General features: G+C 42.2%; 1 non-coding gene across 1 annotated transcript; it reads right to left on the bottom strand.

Annotated features, from left to right (window-relative positions):
- Positions 1–4,247: 4,247 nt before the first annotated feature.
- LOC121013516 (U6 spliceosomal RNA) lies at positions 4,248–4,351 on the bottom strand. Its single transcript, XR_005782754.1, has one exon. It is a non-coding gene; the product is annotated as a U6 spliceosomal RNA (small nuclear RNA).
- Between the last annotated feature and the right edge of the window lie 1,313 nt (positions 4,352–5,664).

Below are 5,664 nucleotides of genomic sequence, written 5' to 3'. Positions count from 1 at the left end.
TGGGGCTTGATCCCACAACTGTGAGATCATGACCTGAGCTGAAATCATGAGTTGGCCACCCAACTGACTGAGCCACCCAGGCACTCCTGAGAAACCTTATTTTTTTAAAAAACAAGTTTCCATGCAATCCCTTTATAGAATTTATTTATAATAATCTTTAAAATTGTATTTATTTATTTTTATTTATATCAACCTTAATCTGATTCTAAAGCTGTCAGACTTAAATTTTTTTTTTTTCAACGTTTATTTATTTTTGGGACAGAGAGAGACAGAGCATGAACGGGGGGAGGGGCAGAGAGAGAGGGAGACACAGAATCGGAAACAGGCTCCAGGCTCTGAGCCATCAGCCCAGAGCCTGACGCGGGGCTCGAACTCACGGACCGCGAGATCGTGACCTGGCTGAAGTCGGACGCTTAACCGACTGCGCCACCCAGGCGCCCCTGTTCCATTTTAATTTTTAAGTTGAATTGGGTGAATGATAATTGTTTTTACACGTTCTTTTAATAATTTACTTTATTCCAAATTAAATGTTTAATGGGTGGAATATAAATAAAATTACAACAGCAATGTCTGACGTTTATTGAGCAATTACAACTACGTGGCAGGCGGTATTCAAGGTACTGTTCATATGTTTATTGACTCCTCCCAATGATTTTACTTCATAGGAAACTTGAGGCACAAAATGTCACCCAGCTCAGGAGTGTGACCCAGCCAGCACACCCCGGTGCCTGACGGCTGCCACCACACGGCCATCATGGTCTTGAAGGGTTTGCTTCTTTATTCTTTGTTCTGTGTTCCTAAAGCCCATTCTCTTGTTTCTATGTAGAGAGATACAGATAGAAAAAAAAAATCTGGGTTTTTGAAAAGGCTAATAATTGTGAAGTTACATAACAAGTGTCAAACATAGAGCATTCATATCTTTTGACTACTTTAATCTGTAGCATTAAGACCTTTTCCTTACCTAGGCACTTGGCAGTATAATTTCATTTAGTCTCCCTTGAAATTGCCACCCAGATCTGAGCCTTCCACTGTATCTGTAGAACCCTGGTTTAATTTTGCCTTAGATTATTATAAAGTCTCCATTATTGGGATATTAAAAAAACTTTTTTAGTATAAAATGTACATAACATGGAATTTACCATCTTAATCATTTTTAAGTGTACAATTCAGTGGTATTAAATACATTCATAAGGTTGTGCAACCATCACCACCATCCATCTTCATAACAGTTTTCATTTTGTAAACCTGAAACTGTGTATCCATTAAACAATTACCACCATCACCTCAAGCCTCTGTCAGCCATCATTCTTTCTGTCCCTGTGATTTTGACTACACTAAGTAGCTCAGTTAAGTGGAATCATACAGTATTTATCTTTTTGTGACTGGCTTATTTCACTAACACAATGCTCTCCAAGGTTTATCTCTGTTGTAGCATTACAGAATTTTATTCCTTTTTAAGGCTGAATACTACTCCTCTGTGTATGTGTCTGTCTGTCTGTCTGTACATGTACGCATTTTGCTTATCTGTTCATCTGTTGATAGACACTGAGTTGCGTCCATGTCATTATTTGGGTATTGTTGTCAATATAATTTTTATCAATAAATTCTTGTTGTTTTTTTTTAAGTTTATTTATTTTGCGAGAGAGGGAGAGAGCGAGCAAGGAAGGGGCAGAGAAGGAGAGAGTGAGTCCCCAGCCTCTTTGCTGTCAGTGAGAGCCTGACAGGGGACTCGATCTCATGAACTGTGAGATCATGAACTGAGCCAAATTCGAAAGTTGGATGCCCACTGACTGAGCCACCCAGGTGCCCCCAAATCTTCTTGTTTTTGCCCAAGTTTGGGCTTTTTTTTTTTTTTGCTTTGCTGTCGTACAGTGTTAAAGATCCTTCACTGGCTTTATGTTGTCACGGACCGGTCATGCAATCAAGATTCTGTTAGCTCTGCCTGAGAGCCCTTTGTTGGCCGTTGGTTAGAGAATTTATCTGGTAGTCTTGAAGTTTATCCTCCATCTTTTCCCACTATACGGGGAGCTCCTCAGGGCAGGGATGGGACTTCCCTGTACTTCAAAGTGCTAACCCCAGCCCTGTGCCTGGGGCTGTGGTGGGCACTGCGTGGACATTTCTTGCATGAGTGTCCTTTGGCTGCTTTCCTCATTTCACACTTCACTTTGGACTCTTGTAGCTAAAATTAACATATAGCATCCATTGATTTGATGCTTGCCGTTTTTAAAAAAAAAACAACTTTTTTTTTTTTAATGTTTATTTATTTTTGAGAGAGAGAGAGAGACAGAGTGTTAGCCGGGGAGGGGCAGAGAGAGAGGGAGACACAGAATCTGAAGCAGGCTCCAGGCTCCGAGCTGTCGGCACAGATCCTGACTCAGGGCTCGAACCCACAAACTGTGAGATCATGAATTGAGCCGAAGCTGGATGCTTAACTGACTGAGCCACCCAGGCACCCCGATGCTTGCCCTTTTTTAAAGTCTTCCTAAGCTTTCAAAAATTTCTTCCTGAAATTCTGAATCCTTCACTGATGACGTGTCTCATGAATTAGAGCTAATTTATCCCAGCCTTCATTGTGCTTTCATGTGATAGCTTTTGAGGCTGCCTTTACTTTGCCTCGCAGTTTATATACCAATTTCTTTTAAACATAAATTGTAATTGGCTTATTTAATATAAGCAGTTTTTCAGTAGTTTTTGCTGTTTTTTTTTTCTTTAATCAATTGTTGCTTATTGTGTGGTAATCAAGAAAACATTTGAATCTTGGTCAGGTGGGTAGCTATTTTGGTCCAGCTTCCTCAGTGTCGTGTCATGAGTCAATTAAGAGGAGGATGGGTAGGGAAATGTCTCACATATGCTTTGTCTCTGGTAGCTCAGAGTTTGTGGGGTTTGTTTGCCCTTTAGAAATTTTGAAAGGGTAGCTTTGATTCAAGTATAACTATCCTCCCAAAGCAAAATGTTCTGAAAAGTTGGGTTTTAAAGTTAGAAAGTGCTGGGGCACCTGGGTGGCTCAGTTGGTTCAGTATCCAGCTCCTGATTTTGACTCGGGGTCATGATCTCGCGGTTTGTGGGTTCGAGCCCTTCATCGGGATTCTCTCTCTCTCCCTCTCTCTCCTTCGGCGCCCCCCCCCCCCCCCCCCCCCGGCCACTTATGCTCACACACACACACACACACACACACACACACTCTCAAAATAAAGAAGTTCAAAAAGTTAGAAAGCACTGAGATTGAATCTGTCCTGGAGAAACTTTTTGGAAGGCCACATGTGAAAATTTGTAGAATTTGCTTGTGATGAAACAAAGGGTATGTGGTGGGGGTGGGGGCAGGGTATAGGGCCTTAGAAGCATTTATGGGGCACCTGTGCAGTGGAGCCTTTAAAAGTATTTGCAGAAAAAATTTTAGACTCTAATTTTTAAATTAGAAATTCAGGAGTGGAATTTAGGAGTTAAGGGGAGTAAGTACCAAGAGAAATTTGTTCACTAGTTACTGTTTGGGTGCTGTCACTAAGTCAGATGGGTATGCTTCCATCAGGGAGATTATAGTGTCTAGTAGGGAACAAAGCCTTATTTTAATGAAGTAGATTTTAATGAAGGTACTGCGTTGGCGGGTGTGTTTCTGAAGAATTTTTGAGTTGGGAGTTACCAGGGATCACCAGCATTTTCACCATCATATTCTTCTTTTTATTATTTTCCCTCATTGCCCCCAGAAATGTGATCTTAATAAGTTAGGATCTTTAGTGTAAGATAATGGCATTCATAGCTCCTGTTTATTCAGTATGTAATTGTATGCTTCATGATGAGCCTAGCAAGGGAGAGGACAGAGATGGAGAAGAAGAGGGTCTGAGAATCCCAGGTCAGGCCATGGTAGGGAGCCAGCAGAGGAGGTTGACAAAGAGCAGTCAAGAGGGAGGAGGAAGGTCAATGGAGAGTTCTGCTGAGGTCTTTCAAGGACTGATGTGTTTAAAACCTTCCAGTACGCTGTGAGGTAGGCAATGTTATAATCCCCACTTCACAGAGTGGGAAACTAGGCCTTGAGCAGCTTAACAGCACAGCTCTTGTCAGGCAGTAAGTGATGGAGCTGGGATTTGAAGTCAGGCATTCAGATGCCAGAGTCTCCCTTCTTAACCATGGCTGCTTCCCAGCTTCACAGATGTTGCCACGCTCAGTTATAATTTCAGCCAGAAACAAATGTGACAGTTTTGTTTGTGGAACTGTACCCAAGGTAGATGCGTAGTTCTTTTTTTTTTTTTTTTTTAAACATGGGCTACTTAATGAATTTGTATGTCATCCTCGTGCAGGGTCCATGCCACTCTTTGTATTGTACACATTTTAGTGTGTGTGCAGCTGAAGTGAGCACTGGATGCATGGTTCTTAGTACATTTTACACTTGATCTTAGCCAAATGGCTAAGGAGCGATCAGTACCTTTTAAATACTGAGAATACTATGTACTTTGGTTAGCAGGATTTAGACACATAGAGAGCCTGTGACCTGTGTTTGGGAATCTGGTCCAATTTTGTCATTTTACCTGTGGAGGAATGGACACCCTTTTTGTTGAGGGACTTACCCAAGACCCTTAGACTTGAAGCTTAGACTTTGGTCTCTTGACTCTGAGGTCAGAGTTTTCTTCACTGTACATCACCCTTGAGACTCATGTTCTTTTATGGTGTTGTAAATGAAAGGTAGAGTTGAAATGAATATGTAAGGTGCTAAAAATGCTCTCGTCAAGATCATTGATAATCTCCATGTGGCTCCTTCCAGTGTGTTTATCCAACTTGACCTTTCAGAAGTTAGAGCTGTTAGGACCCAATGTCTGTTGGCCTTCCTCCTCCTCTGCACGGTTCTTTGTCAGTCTCTTTTTCTGCCTCCTCCACCTTGGCCTGACCTGGGATGTTGGGGTTCCATTGGGTTCACCACTAGACCATCTTCTTTCCTCCACCTTAATCTTCCTTGTCACCAAGCTCACCATTTTCTGTAGTTAACTCGTTTTTATGTGAATGGCTCTTAAGTTAACATCTCAACTCCAGACTCTTCCTCTGAGGTTCAGATTCATGTCCAGCGACACACTTGACCTAGACATTTGAATGCCTCATGGACACTGCAGAATTAACACACCAAATGGAACCTCTTCCACAGGCCCTCTGGACCTTTTCACAGCAGCCCCCTCTCCATTCTGTTCTTCACCTCAATTATTGCCACCGACTGGGAATCATTCATGATGATAGCAATAAGGGCCGACGTTTATTGAGAGTATTAATGTGCCAGGCACTTCCTTAAACTCATTTAGTCTATTTAGTCCTAACAACAGTACCATGAAGTAGGTGATGAGAATAGTAATAAGAATAGAATTGTATAGCTCCTACTGTGTGCCAGGCACTGTTTTAAGTATGTTACAGATACTAACTCATTGGATTCTCAGTAAATCCGTGAGGTAGATTCTCTTACTCTCCCTGACTGGTAATGTCAGACTCTGAAGCAGAGACGAAGTTACTTCTCACAGCACTCAGGGCCCCTCGGCTAGTAAGTGGGAATACAGTCTCGGCAGAGACGGAGTGTGGGCCGCGCCAACACCTCATTTTAGTGTGATTATCCCCTTTTCCCACACAAGGCAGCCACGCCTCCATTTCCGCTCCCTCATCTAGTTCCTCAGAAGTTCTGTTGGTTCCAACTCC

Source organism: Herpailurus yagouaroundi, unplaced genomic scaffold (assembly GCF_014898765.1).
Source record: "Herpailurus yagouaroundi ecotype Mexico unplaced genomic scaffold, PumYag 198, whole genome shotgun sequence".
NCBI lineage: Eukaryota > Metazoa > Chordata > Mammalia > Carnivora > Felidae > Herpailurus > Herpailurus yagouaroundi.
This window is presented reverse-complemented; position numbering and strand designations above follow the sequence as displayed.